Source organism: Nicotiana attenuata, chromosome 6, assembly GCF_001879085.1.
Source record: "Nicotiana attenuata strain UT chromosome 6, NIATTr2, whole genome shotgun sequence".
Lineage (NCBI taxonomy): Eukaryota > Viridiplantae > Streptophyta > Magnoliopsida > Solanales > Solanaceae > Nicotiana > Nicotiana attenuata.
This window is the reverse complement of record NC_031994.1, coordinates 83,188,016-83,202,939: the sequence shown is the minus strand read 5'-3', so window position 1 is coordinate 83,202,939 and position 14,924 is coordinate 83,188,016.

The window sequence follows — 14,924 nt, the reverse complement described above, 5'->3', positions numbered from 1 at the left end:
CAGATTTTTTGGCAGATTTTAATCAAGGGATACAATTAGAAGCAGAAAAAGAATTACAAGTATTTAATGGGTCTAATCCAGGTACTTGGACCTTATTTACTGATGGTTCATCAAATGTAAAAGGGGCAGGTCTAGGCATTATTTTGGTAACACCCACGGGAGAAACCATACGACAAGCTATAAAATGTCACTCTATTACTAACAATGAGGTAGAATATGAGGCTGTGATTGCAGGTTTAGAACTGGCACGAGAGCTTGGTATAGAACAGGTCGTAATCAAAAGCGATTCACAGCTCGTAGTTAACCAAATGCTGGGGACTTATACAACCAGAGAAACAAGGATGCAGCAATACCTTGAAAAGACACGGGATTTAGTCAGGCAAAGAGAGAAAAATGCCGAGGCAGACGCCTTAGCCAATCTCGCATCTGCTGCAGAAGTAACAAATGACGAAAATGCTTCTGTGATTCATTTATTTCATTCAGTACTTGATCAAGACCAAAACGAGGTAAATTTCAATAATTTAACTTGGGATTGGCAAAACGAGATTGTCAATTTTCTGCAGTATGAAATTTTACCTGAAGATAAGAAAAAGGCTCAAGCACTCCGCAAAAAAGCTGCTGGATATTGTTTAAAGCAAGGCAATCTTTATCGTAAAATGTTCGGTGGTCCATTAGCAAGATGCCTCGGGCCTTCTCAAACAGAGTATGTGATGAGATAAATACACGAGGGACATTGTGGAAATCACGCGGGAGGAATATCTTTGGTGAAAACCATGATTAGAGCCGGCTATTATTGGCCAAAAATGGAAGAAGATGCGGAAAATTTTGTGACTAATGTGATAAGTGTCAAAGATACGGCAACAACATGCATCGACCTGCTGAGTTATTACATCCGGTCATCGCACCATGGCCTTTTATGAAGTGGGGGATGGATATCGTGGGTCCATTACCGCAAGCCAAAGGCAAGGTAAGATTTTTATTAGTACTCACTGATTATTTTACTAAGTGGGTGGAAGCAGGAGATTTTAAACAGGTACGAGAAAAAGAGGTCAGGGATTTCATCTAGCGAAACATCATATGCCGATTCGGGGTACCAAAGGAAATCGTATGTGATAGTGGCCCATAATTTATAGGCACGCAAATCACAGAATTTTTTCAAAGTTGGCAAATTAAAAGGATTACCTCAACGCCTTACCATCCGATGGGTAATGGGCAAGCTAATCAACAAATAAAGTCATTATCAACAACTTGAAGAAAAGATTGGAGGAGTCTAAAGGCAATTGGCCAGAGGTGTTACCTGGAGTCTTGTGGGCTTATCGAACAACAGCAAAAACAAGTACGAGGGAAACACCGTTTTCACTCGTATACGGAGCTGAAGCTTTAATTCCACTCGAGATAGGAGAACCAAGTACGATATATACACAAGCTACTGAGGAATCAAACGAAGAAGAGATGCGGGTAAACCTGGATTTACTTGAAGAAAGGAGGGAAGCTACATCAATAAGGATGGCAGCGCAAAAACAAGTTATGGAGCGGTACTACAATCGGAAAGCTCGTCTCAGATACTTCAAGATTGGGGACTTCGTACTCAAGAAAGTTTTCAATCCGCGAGGGCAGCTAATGCAGGAAAGTTAAGTCCAACTTGGGAAGGACCTTATAAGATTCATGGAATCGCAGGAAAGGGAGCATACGAGCTGGAAACATTGGATGGCAAGATTTTACCTTCAAATTAGAATGTTGTTCATCTGAAGAGATACTATTTCTAAGGAATAGAAATATCCACGGGCAGGTATCCCCATTTACAATTTTTATTTTTGAATTATTAAAATTTTACTAACGATTTTAGATGATAGGCAAAAAGCTAGCCCACACTAAATGATGAATTATGACCTGAAAGACACGCGAAAAGAACATAATTCTCGGTCTAGGGTTACAACTATTCTGATGGAAATTTAAATGGGTTAAGCAGTCATCATCTAAAATCATACCTCCTAGTCCCATATGTTTTTCCTTTTCAGGAAAAGGACCGCATGGAAGGAATAATCAAGTGCTCGAGATTTCATACTTCAAAGCTCAAACACTTGGGGGACTATATAATATACATATGATATATGTATTAAGAAGGCGAAGAAGACTGAAAAACAACTAAAGATCAAGTCAAGCCCGAAAGTCAACTCAAGTTCAGAGCAAAGTCACGAGCTAATAACACAAGCCAACCAAAAAACCTTCATATAGAAATAAATGAATCACAGTTTCGGAAAAATAATAGAAGATATTTAAATACTTGTAAGATGTTGTTTAAACTTGACAAAGTTCAAATGAAAACTTTATCAAAGTTATTTCAAGAAACATGTGTGTTCCTATTTCTTTTTTTTTTGTATATTTACACCATTATGAAGTTGAGACGTCTTCTTCATTAAGTGTCGTATATAAAAGGGCCCACTTTTATAAATTCATGTTTGATTCAAAGATCCATGAAGTTAATAAAGCATTTTTAAAGAAAAAAACAAAAAGGGTAAGGCAGAAACCCACGAATTAAAAGGCAAGACCTTGGACTTATATATATATAAAAAAACAAGGCAAAAAGAGTAAAACAGAAGCTCAAAACAATTAAGTTGAAACGAAAACTTTATAATATTAAGTTTAGACTAAGTACGAACTTAGTCATAAATTGATTGTCATTGTTTACAAAATGCCCCGAAAAGACATGGGGACTTGTCATTACCAAAGATTTAACCCCCAAATGGGACCAGGGGTAAAATCACAAATTCCACCAAGAAAAAAAGGAGGTAAACTTCATAAACTTTCACTGAGGAGCGGAAGACGAGTCTAAAGCAGCGTCATCAGTAACAGAAGGCTCGGTTTGATTTGAAGGAGCTGGGATATTCACCGCATCTATATTAGATTCAACACACTCAGGAGTATCAGCCATGGGAGAAGGAAAACTTTGATCTTGCTGAGTTTTCTCAATGGTTTCCTTTATCTTAGCTAACTCAGCATTCAAATTAAAACCCTCTTGGCTAGCCTCCACAAGGGCATCGTGGTGTGTGTTTAAAATAGCCCAACTCACTTCAATAGCAGTTTTGTCCTCAAGAGCCTCGTAATCTCTTTCCCATTGGTCAATTTCATTCTTGAGCTCTTCCTTCTCGGCCAAAGCAGCATCATAAGAAGATCGCAAAGGGGCAAGTGAACTTTCCAAAAATCTGACCTTATCAGAAGACATACGAAGATCTTCTTGGGTCTGGGTGAGTGTCTGAACAAGTTCATCTGCATAAACTTCTTTTTCGTTCAGCAAGGCCTTCAATCCTCTAATCTCTTCACTAGCTTTGGAGAGTTGCTCGGAAAATAATGCCTCAAGAAGATTTTTATCCTTGTCAGCCTGATTGGAAGAAGCTTTTTCAACCGCTAACTCTGAAAACAAGACCTTCAACTGTTGCTCTAAGGTACGCCTGCTTTCTTCTAACACTTCCATCTCCAGCTGAAGACTTTCATATCGTTCTTTCCAATTGTCAGCTTCAATTTGATAGTCATGCATTAACTGCTCCGTATGAGAAACCCTCTTCATCATCTCTGTACCAATGAGATTAATCTAAAAAAGAAGAAAGGGGTAAGAACCTTAGTAAAAGGACAATGGAATAAAGCGTAAAAAGAAGTGAATACCTTCAGTGACAATTGCACTATATCATTCATCCAAGTCAAAGAACTATGACTTTCTAGCTTGGACTTTTCAACTGAACCAATCAAGGGTTTCAACCATACGTCAGCCCGACCTGATTTTTTCAAAAGATTACCATCGGTAGGGACCTCAATGGTAATCTGATTCATCCCTTCACTTCCACTTGAAGAACCAACCTCAGTACGAGGAATGGTAGGAGTGGGGACTGTTGGAGAAGTCATAACAGCTTGGGGCGGAGCAGAAACAGTAGCAGTAACAACTGGCAAAGAACGCACCACAGGAACAGACATGGTAAAAGAGGCAAGGGGTACTTCATCAGAAACCAAATCCAAATTCTCACTATCAAACCCATGAGAAAAAAGCTGTTCATCGGATTCAAGAGCTGCCGCAGGAGTATCATCGTCAGAACTCACCAAGGTGGCACCAACAGGCTCGGTCACGGGAACAGAACGGGGAGGATTCACTTCATCGCCTGAAAAGACGCGTCTTTTGGCCCGCGGCCTTTTAACCAAGGAACTTCCATCCTGTTCCTCTTCCTCCTCAGAATCCTGGGTCGCATCAGCCTTCCTTTTCGATGAAGAACTCAAGATTATCTCTTGGGCTCTTTCCAAAGAAACTCTGGAAGCCGCGATTGCATCAACACTTACCCCACGTATGGGGAACCCTGATAAAAATAAGGGTCAAATAAATTCTAAAGGAAAGATGAACAAAAATATAAAAAGAAAGAGGGTAAAGTATTTACCATGACTTTTAACTTTCCAACCAAACCTGTGTGAAAGGTTTTTCCAAGATTTGCCTTCCATAGACGCAACAGTCAATAACTTTTCTACCCAACCACGGAAATTGGGAATCTCGTCAACAGTTCCCATGGTTGCTGAAAAAAGAGAAAGTTAAACAGCAGCGGGGAAAATAAACCCCTTCAGAAGGAAAAAGGAAAAAAGATAGAAAGTTGCAAGATTAAAACTTACGAGCAAAATTCCACTTTTCATGGAATGGTACATTTTCTTCACCTACTAAACCTACAGTAGGAGCAGCAATAAATCTGGCATACCAGCCACGATCCTTGTCATCCTCAGGTCTAACTAGCACTCTCTTTCTCCTTGCCACTAAAGTAAAGATCCCATGTCAGAAAAGCTTAGGGGAGTAGAGGTGGATCAAATAAAAGAAAGTAAAAGGCAAATTAGCCAACCTTGCTAAGTGCCTTAGACAAGCAACAACCCTCCACACAATGGGGCCAATTTGTCCTAGACAAACGTTGAAAAAACGGCAGAACTCAATGATAACAGGATCAATGGGGGGTTTAAAATTCAGTGTAAAAGGATATGTATACACAAAAGAAAATCCGGTCATGTAGGATGTAATTCTTTGGTTTGCATTAGAAATTATGATAGGGAATTCAGGTCTCCAATGGCAATCCTTACAGAAAACAGAGATTAAACCTTCGGTAATCTGAGAAGGGTAAACATCAGCACGATCCAAAGAAGACATAGAAGAAACTTGATTCCTAATTGATTCTCTATCAGAGTAAAAAGATAGTTCAGAAGGGATAATTTCATCGACTAAAGGTTCACGAACTGGTTCACTAGAGTCTTTATTCCTAGAAGAAGATTTATGTGAAAGAGAACCCCTAGTTCTAGAAGGAGGGGTGGAACTCACTGGAGGTAAAGAAATACCTCGTGTAGATGAAGACCCTAAAATACGCAATCTTCCCCCTCTTCTGCTTCTAACAGGAGCAAGGGAAAGTTCATCAACAATGGGGACTCTTCGAGGATTAGGGTTTGAAGAAGACATGGCTGTACGAGGAAGAAAACAAGAATGAATATTCTAAGATAGGTAACTTTTCATGAGAAAGACAAAAATGAAGGCTATATTTATACTCAGAAGCAACCGTCAAGGAAAAGGTGTAATGATGGAAACGCCATGATGGAAACTGTCACTTCGTAATTAATGAAGCCGTAATAAAGCCCTAAAAACGCTGAAGAATTGCAGATCTAATCAGAAGATGCCACGTGTCACGAGCATTAAATGGAAGTGACATATGAAGCGTCAGTTCAGGAAAAGGTATAATGGCGGCAAAAATTCCTGCTTTAATGAGATCCACTTTCCAAATATTCTATTGTTGAATAAATGGCAAGTGGGGGGACTATCTGTATTGGGAAAAATCAAGTTAGTATATTGAATTAATTATGTGATGATATGTCAAGACACGTGGGTCAACAAAAGAATGACAGTTGGCGGAGAATAGTCGAAGAGGCACGAGCTTTAACGGACACGGGAAAAGATCCAAGAAAACCAGAAGGCATGGGTGCTCGAACCTCTTGGTAATTTGCAAAAGCATCGGATGAATGAACCTAGATAGCAAAAAAGTATAGATACGTATTATTGGTAGTTAATGAGCATTAATTATGAGAAATGTTATAGAATCTGTATTGAACAGTTACGATTGCCAATTATAACGTTACATTAAATGTCATTAATTGCCCATAATAACTCCATTATGGGAGGAAGAAAACGTATTACTTAGAAATAGCTATAAAAGGCGAGGAATAAATATTTGTAAAGACACGAAATACTATTGGAATACACTGATTTACTTTGCTTTCTACCCAGCTATTGTTTATATCAATTATTCTTATTTTTATTTGATTATCAGTAACCCGAGTTCTTCTAATAGCAAGCTTAGACCGAAATTCCTATTTTTTGGTTAAACAACTCATCTTGTCCTTGATATATTCAATCATAATCTTGTCTTTTAATGTAGAAATTTCATTGGTCTTTATGCAAAACACTTTTGTACACCACCATTTTATGCGAAACGATTACACTTGTGTGCTTCCCTCAAACATGCATTATTATATAGGTTCAAACTTTGACTCGATGTAATCTCCAAAATATTAACTTGATTCACAATTTGCGTTGGAGGTTGGAGTTCGATTTTTAAATGTCGGGGGTAAAACCAGAAAGAGTAAATCCACTAAAGCACTTACTCCATTGTCAGGCCATAAAAGGCAACGTAGTGGGAGATTCCAAATGATATATTATGTAACCATGACCATTGATCTTAAGTAAAAAGTTAATAAATAATTGTAGAGGAATTGACAACCTGTACCATGGTTACTTAACCATGGTTACTTTATTGCTTTAGTTAGTTGTAACAGTGTTAACTAACTTAAGAGGTCGTTAGTCTTAGCTATAATACAGTTGTCATTAGCTTAGTTGTAAATAGTTTAGCTCTCGTATATAAAGGACTTGTAGCTCCACATTTGTAAGACACAATTCAGTTTATCAAATTCTGCTTTCTGCTCTTAGCTTATTCTTCAGGATTCTCTCATCTTCTTCATTTCTGTGTTCAATGAATTGCTCAGTTCATCAAATAGTAGAGATTTAATTGAACTCCACAGATAATTGTTTCAAGTTAATGAAATATGACTTTTGCAACATGAAAGGTCATTTGAAGGGAAATTGCTATAAACTCATAGGGTATCCTCCTGATTTTAAGTCCAAAAAGAAAGGTGCCATACCGAGTGGAAACTTGAAACAATCAAATGGAAATGTTGCGTCTAGTCCTTGTCCACTTGCACCTATGACATCACCAGTCTTCACCCCTGAGCATTATACAAATCCTCAATTTGCTGAACAAAACTTCAGTTGGAAAACCTAGTGCACACATGGCAGGTATATCTTGTCTGCTTCTAATTCTAGTCCTACTTGGATAGTAGACACAAGGTCTACTAATTTTATGATAGGTAATGAACGATTGTTGGTTGATGCTACTAAAGTAGGAAACTCAGGGTATGTTCAAATGCCTACTAGAGATTCCACTCAGATTACTCATGTGGAAAATTGCCACTTGATAGGAGGTGATCTAATTAAAGATGTATTGTGTGTACCACTGTTTAAATTCAACTTATTGTCAGTTTCAAAGCTAACTAATGGCTTGCAGTGTTTTGTAAGCATTTATCGTGACTTCTTTATCTTTCAGGACCTCTTCATAGGAGGGTGAAAGGAATTGGTAAGGAAAAAGAAGGACTTTACATTTTGATATCAAAGGGGACTGCTGGAGTCAAGGAGCATATGACATCTTTGGCAGTAAGAGGGATGACAGATTCAGAGTTATGGACAAGAGGATGGGTCATGTACCTATGGCAGTTTTAAGAAGAATTTCTGTTCTGAAGAATATAGTCTTAAATTGGACCACTGTGGTACATGTCCATTAGCTAGACAAGTTAGACTTCCATTTCCTCATAGTAATAGTAGAGCTGTTGCACCATTTGAATTGATTCACATGGATGTTTGGGGGCCTTACAAAGTCTCCACTTATAATGGAATGAATTACTTTCTTACTCGTGTGGATGATTTCTATAGATGGACTTTGGTTTTTATAATGCGAGTTAAATGTGATGTGTCCACTCTAACTTAAATCTTTCATTGACATGATCTTGAACCAATTTGAAAGGAAAATTAAAGCTTTTTGATCTAACAAAGGGTCAGAATTTTTAATAGTCTTTGTGGTGAGTTGCTCAATCACATGGAATAATTCATTCAGAGTTCTTGCCCTTATTCTCCTCAACAAAATGGGGTTGCTGAGAGGATGCATAAGCATATCCTTGAGACAGCTAGAGCCATTAAATTTCAGGATCACCTGCCACCTAGGTTTTGGGGATGTTGTGTGGAAGTTGTTGTGTATATAATTAACAGAGTGCCTTCTACTGTTTTAGGGAACAATTTATTTGAAGTGTTTCACAACAAACTGCCTTCATTGTTCCATTTGCGAGTAATAGGGTATCTCTGCTATGCAACAACATTGCCTAGACAAGATAAATTCAGCCCAAGAGCCATACCATCTATGTTGCTTGGTTATGGGTTTTTCAGAAAGGTTACAAGCTTTATGACATGGAGCGCAGAACAATTTTCATTAGCAGAGATGTTCTCTTTCATGAGAATATATTTCCTTTTCATTTAGGATTTCTCCTTTCTAGTTGTGGCTACCCCTTATCCTCCACTAGATGATCCCATTTCAATCCACCAAATGTCTCTGACCAGCCACCAGTAATAGGCTCGTATGATCTTGAAGCATTTGACATTATAGACCCCTCACTTATCACTACTGATTTACCACTTTCTATCCCTGAACCTATTATTGATCCTGAGATAGCACAGTAGAAATCAGGAAGGGTGTCTATGCCACTTATTTGGTTGAAGGACTTTGTTGTACCCGGTAAAGGACAAAATTCTGCTGGAAATACTTGTCTTTAACCATTATCAGATGTTGTAAGATATGATACTTTGACATCAAGGTATCAAAGTTTCCTTAATAGTTTCTCTACTGATGTTGACCCTAAGAGTTATATACAGGCTGATAAAGATCCTAGGTGGATTGAGGCTAGGCAGGTTGAATTACAAGCTTTAGAGGCTAATAATACATGGGAGGTGGTAAGGTCCAAGGCTAGACTGGTAAAAGAGTTATTGACTGTAAGTAGATGTATAAAATTAAGTATAAACATACATGAGAGGTGGAAAGGTCCAAGGCTAGACTGGTATCAAAGAGTTATATCTATCATGAAGGTTTGAATTACCAAGAAACTTTCTCTCTCGCAGTCAAAATGGTGACTGTCAGGTGTGTTCTAGCTATAGCTGCAACCAAACATTGGATCATCCATCAAATAGATGTGTATAATGCATTCTTGCAAGAGGATTTAGATGAAGAAGTGTATATGACCTTACCCTAAGGTTTTCACAGCTTAAATAGTCCTCAACATGTTTGTAAGTTGTTTAAGTCACTGTATAGAATTAAGCAGGCCTCCAGGAAATAGAATCTTAAACTAACTTCTGCCTTTGTTGTCCTATGATTTTGTTCAAGGTCATTTGGACTATTCTCTGTTTACTAGAGAATCTCATGGCAAATTTGTCATCGTTTTGATCTATGTAGACGATATCTTGATCACAGGAGATTATCCAACCATGAGTCTAGAAACTAAGGCATGTCTACAATCCAGTTTCAAGATCAAGTATCTTGGTGAGTTGAGTATTTCCTTGGCATAACATTTGCCACAAGTAAATAGGGTATTGTTATGCATCAGCGAAAGTATGTACTTGAATTGATCTTGGACATGGGATTGGCTGGGGTAAAATCAGTTGATTCTCCCTTGGAACTTAACTTGAGACTGACTTCTTCAGATATTGATGTACATGTTGGGATGAAATATGACGCACCTCTTGAAGATCCTAATACATATTAGAGACTCCTTGGTAGATTATTATACTTGTCTAACACGACCAAATATTCATTTTGTAGTGCAATGTTTAATGTAGTTTATGCACTCTCCTAAGGTGACTCATATGGAAGTTGTTGTACGACTGGTTTGTTATGTTAAACAGTCACCTGGAGCTGGAATTCTATTGTCCTTTTCTTATTCTCATTCTCTCATTGCTTATTGTGATGCTGCTTGAGCTTCGTGCCCAAATACTCGACGGTTTGTCACAAGATATTTGGTTAAATGTGGAAATACTATGGTCTCTTGGAAATCCAAGAAACAGTCAACTATCTCTAGAAGTTCTGCGGAGGCAGAATATAGGAGCCTAGCCTTGACAGTTTCTGAGCTTGTATGGCTTCTTGGATTGTTTAAGGAATTGCATGTGAATGTTTAGCTGCTTATCTCTTTATACTCTGACAGTAAATCCGCTATCCAAATAGCCGGTAATTTTGTTTTTCATGAGCGAACCAAGCACTTCGACATCGATTTCCATTTTATCAGGGAGAAGGTCAAACAGGGTTTGGTCCATCTTGAGTACTTGGCTTCCTCAAAGCAACAGGCTGATATTCTCACCAAAGGGCTTACTCAACTTCAACATCGTTATCTGCTATCCAAGCTAGGCATGAAGAACCTCTTCATATCTCCTAGTTTGGGGGGGGGGGGGGGGAGGGGTAGAGGAATTGACAACTTGCACCACGGTTACTTTACTATTTTAGTTAGTTGTATTAGTGATAACTAACATAAGAGGTTGTTAGTCTTAGCTATAATTCAATTGTCATTAGCTTAGCTGTAATTAGTTTTGGCTCTCCTATATAAAGGAATTGTAGCTCCATATTTGTAAGACACAATTCAATTTATCAAATTCTGCTTTCTGCTCTTAGCTTCTTGTTCACGATTCTCTCATCTTCTTCATTTCTGTGTTCAATTGAATTGTTGAGTTCATCAAGTAGTAGATATTTAACAGTAATCAACTAATCATAGGAAGAATACTTGAAGAAATTAAAACGCCTATCACATGGAGTTATAAATAATTAGGTTAGAAAAAAGGTACAACATCACCTTTAGTCCTTTGCACAATAGTAGCACCTAGTGTTGGCAAAATAGGTCCATATTTCATAGCCCGCCCAATACGCCCATATTTTAATGGGCTGGGTGAGTGATTTTTTAAGTGGGTGACATTTGGGCTTCAGCCCATATTTTACCCATAAAATATGGGTGTTTGTGGGTAAAAATTGGGTTATGTACGGGTTGGCTAACATATGTAAAATCTACGCTTCATCAAGTTCTTTTACACTTTGTCAACCTCCCAAAGCTGACAAAGACCATTTTCCAGCATCAGTCTTTCAAGGTTTCTTTGTCTCCTTCTTCCACAGATGGCTTCATCAATTTCTTTTAGGGTAACGTCTCCTCCCCACTCCCCTAAAACCTTCTTCCTCATCCTCTCTCTTTTTCTTCTTTTCCTTCCTTTTTTTTTGAATTTTAGGGCTAGGGTTGGTGATTACCTCTAAAATTAAGCAGAAGTTCTTATTTATTTTATCATTCCAAAAAGAATTAAGAATCTTCCACAGATGGCTTCATCAATTTCTTTTTCTATAAGAATTGTAAATGTATGTTGTATAAAGTTATGATTTTTATGGAATATTGAATGTCTTGAATAATTAGGGATTTAACTAATTTTTTACTTTGATTAATGTAATAGTATTTTCAGCTTTTGCTTTCCTATTTTACGGATTGCAAAAAAAAGTACTCCTTTCCCTGAAATTTATGCTTAATATTTTGTATTCTTATGCTTTATGTTCAAATTCTAAATATGGGAGTCTTGTATTTTAAACTTACGCTTTCTATGTTAGGCAGAGATGTCTACGGAGGCTAATGAGGAGGCTATTGAGGAGTCATGTGATGTTAGTTCGTCAGTCCCAACAAAACGAGCTAAGAAAAATACTTCCGTTGTTTGGAATATTTTTCAAAAATTGCCTCGTGCTAGTGATCATGCCCAACTATGACTTATAAAAAGGACTAAGCGGTCGTTGCAAATATAATCCGGTTTACAAGTCCGGAGTCGAATCCCACAGAGAACTAAGGCTTAGCTATAGTTGTTCAATATCGCTAAGAAACACAAGTCCAAATAATTTTCTAATTATAAAGATTATAATATTTATTTTTATCTAATTAACTAACAAATCTAGAAAGCCGTAAAACTATCAATTAACAAGGATAAGGGTTGGAGTCGAGATTAAGGAGGTCTAGAGTTATGATTTCCCCAATTGTCGGAATCCTTCCCGCTACGTTTTCTATAAATTCGCCCAAGTATTCTCTACCGATCATGAGCGCTCTGACTGTCGTAACTCTCTCCCGAGTAATTACTACAATTTACTAGACGCACTCTCCCGAGTTACGCTAGCTGGCTTTGTTTATTGTAGCTCACTTTAGATTGCACCCAAGGCTTCGTTATCCCTAATCCCGCCTTTAAACCCGCAGTTATAGATCCCTCTTATACTTTGGGAGTGATGTTGTTCAACAACTACCTAAATATGCACTCTCTTCCGAGTTATGCACACTAAATAGGCACAGCTAATTGAGGATCCTGTCAATTAACTACAATAAACACGTAGTTGAACAAATATAGAAAATACTACGGCTCAATTATAAAAAAATAACAAGAATTTATCCTACAAAAAGTTCCATCAAAACCCTAGATAACAAATTAGCTATTCATAATAGCATGTAAAACTACAATACTAAAAGTCATAACCAACAATGAAAAATAGGAAGAGGAAGGAAAAACACGTAGAAGAATTCTCCGCCTTGCTCCTAGCGTGTTCTTGCCTCCAAGGGTGTTGTCTAACCCTAAAGTAGTGTCTCCCTCCTCAAAGTGGTGTTTTAGGATGTATTTATATGACCTAGGCTTGATGAGGGGCGGAATTCTTCAATCCAACTTCGGATGGGAGAGCTGGAATCCGCGTCTGCCTTCGCGTCTAGACGCGGACTTTGACGCGGATGCAGCTTTTGAAATTCTTCCATTTCGCGAAGCGCTCCGTGCCTTTGCTTCGCTTCGCTGTATTGTGCCTTAATTTTTTTCCTTTTTCGCATCCGACTTCGTGCCACGCACGAGAGTAGACGAGCTCCCACTCCTTTAATTTCTTCTTTTTGTGTCGAATTGTCATCTTTTGATCATTTATCATCCAAACTCGTTCCTACATATAAGAAACACATAATGAGTATATTTCACTTCGAAAATCATGTTATCTCCCGCTACACACACAAGAATTAATATGCAAATATACTCAAAAATATGCACTTTTCATCATTTATCAAAAGGTAATGTCAGTGTCACGACCCAATTCCCATACCCGGTCGTGATGGCGCCTCTCGTGAAGACAAGGCCAGCCAACTAACCCAAATCCTTTCACTAACAATTATTAAACATAAATGAATAAAAGATACAACTTAATGGCATTAGAAATTGTTAATTACTACCCGACCGGGGTGTCACAAGTCACGAGCATCTAAGGAAACCTTAACACAACTATAGGCCAATAAATATATACAAGTAAAATTTCTAGAAAACAAAAGACAACATCCGGTGCCGCGAACGCTGGCGGTCACCTTGCTCGGCTACAATATCAATACCTTCAATCCGCTAATAACCCGCTACCGGGTGAACGATACCTGCAACTGCACCCGAGGTGCAGGGAGTAAAGTGAGTACTTCCAATTCAGTGAGTAATAAACATATATAATGGCTGAAAGTAAGAAATTCCGAAATATTACAATATAAAGCTATAATCAGCGATTCAGCACATAAAACGGTGGAACAACAACAATACCAGGACAAGTAAGACAAATAGGTATAAAAGCATGAATGCAATGCAATGCACATGACCGCTGCGGCGCGCAGCCCGATCCATTTGGGTACCCGCGCTCACTGTGGGGGTTCAGACTCCGGAGGGGCTCCTACAGCCCAAGCGCAATATCATCGTAGCATTCGCTGCAGCGTGCAGCACGATCCACACTCAGTCCAGATATATATATGCATGCAAGCCACTCGGGCACAGTCAAATTGTTCATTTTTAGTTTCAATTATTAGGAATTATAGAGCTAAGTGTTTAAACCTTTATTTATTTACTAAACATTTCGAGGCAGTGTCTAACTCAGGACTGATATCATGAAATATGCTAAGCATCATGGAAGCAGTGATAAGGATCCCTGAAGGATGCAAATGATAGGCACAAAGCCCCAAACATATTCATAAAATCCAAGTAGGATGATTACCAAACAATATCTAGTCAAGAACACAGTACGAACATCAATTGGAACGGACTAGGTCACAATCCCCAGTCACAATCGACCCCGCACTCGTCATAGAGTACGTGTCTCGCCTCAATATAGCGTCACAATGTGATATACCGGGGTTTCAAACCCTCAGGTCATCATCTACATCTATTACTCAATGGTAGAAACCTCTGCACTGACATCCATCATGCCCCATTAAGAAAAGCAATCCTTCTCAGTCGTCCGCTGCATCTTTTGAAATATATACCACTCTGCAAGAACATAATCCAATGCACCTTGCTGCTCAACCCGTGGCATTTCCGGCCTAGCCCGTAGCACAATAGTCTAGAATAACCCAACACTGAGACAACCAGCCTACAATCCAATATCATATCCAAAATTTGGCATACGAAGCAAAGAAAGATCCACTCGGACCTCTAATTCCCAATAACCGCTAGACGGTGCCGATACACACGATTTACAACAACTGCATAGCCTGAACACGAGAACTCCTAGTTTCCAACTCCATATAGCACACAAATCACTATACCTGATCCCAAATTGTGTCGTACGAATACATATCACACCTCAAGTACCCAATCATCCCACGAAAGGTATTCTAAAGTTTCCCTGTGCCATCAAACAAACTCAGATATCAACAGTCGATCCCAAATGCCGCAACACTACCGAAGTATTATCAGTTTACATCACATTGACCCTTTA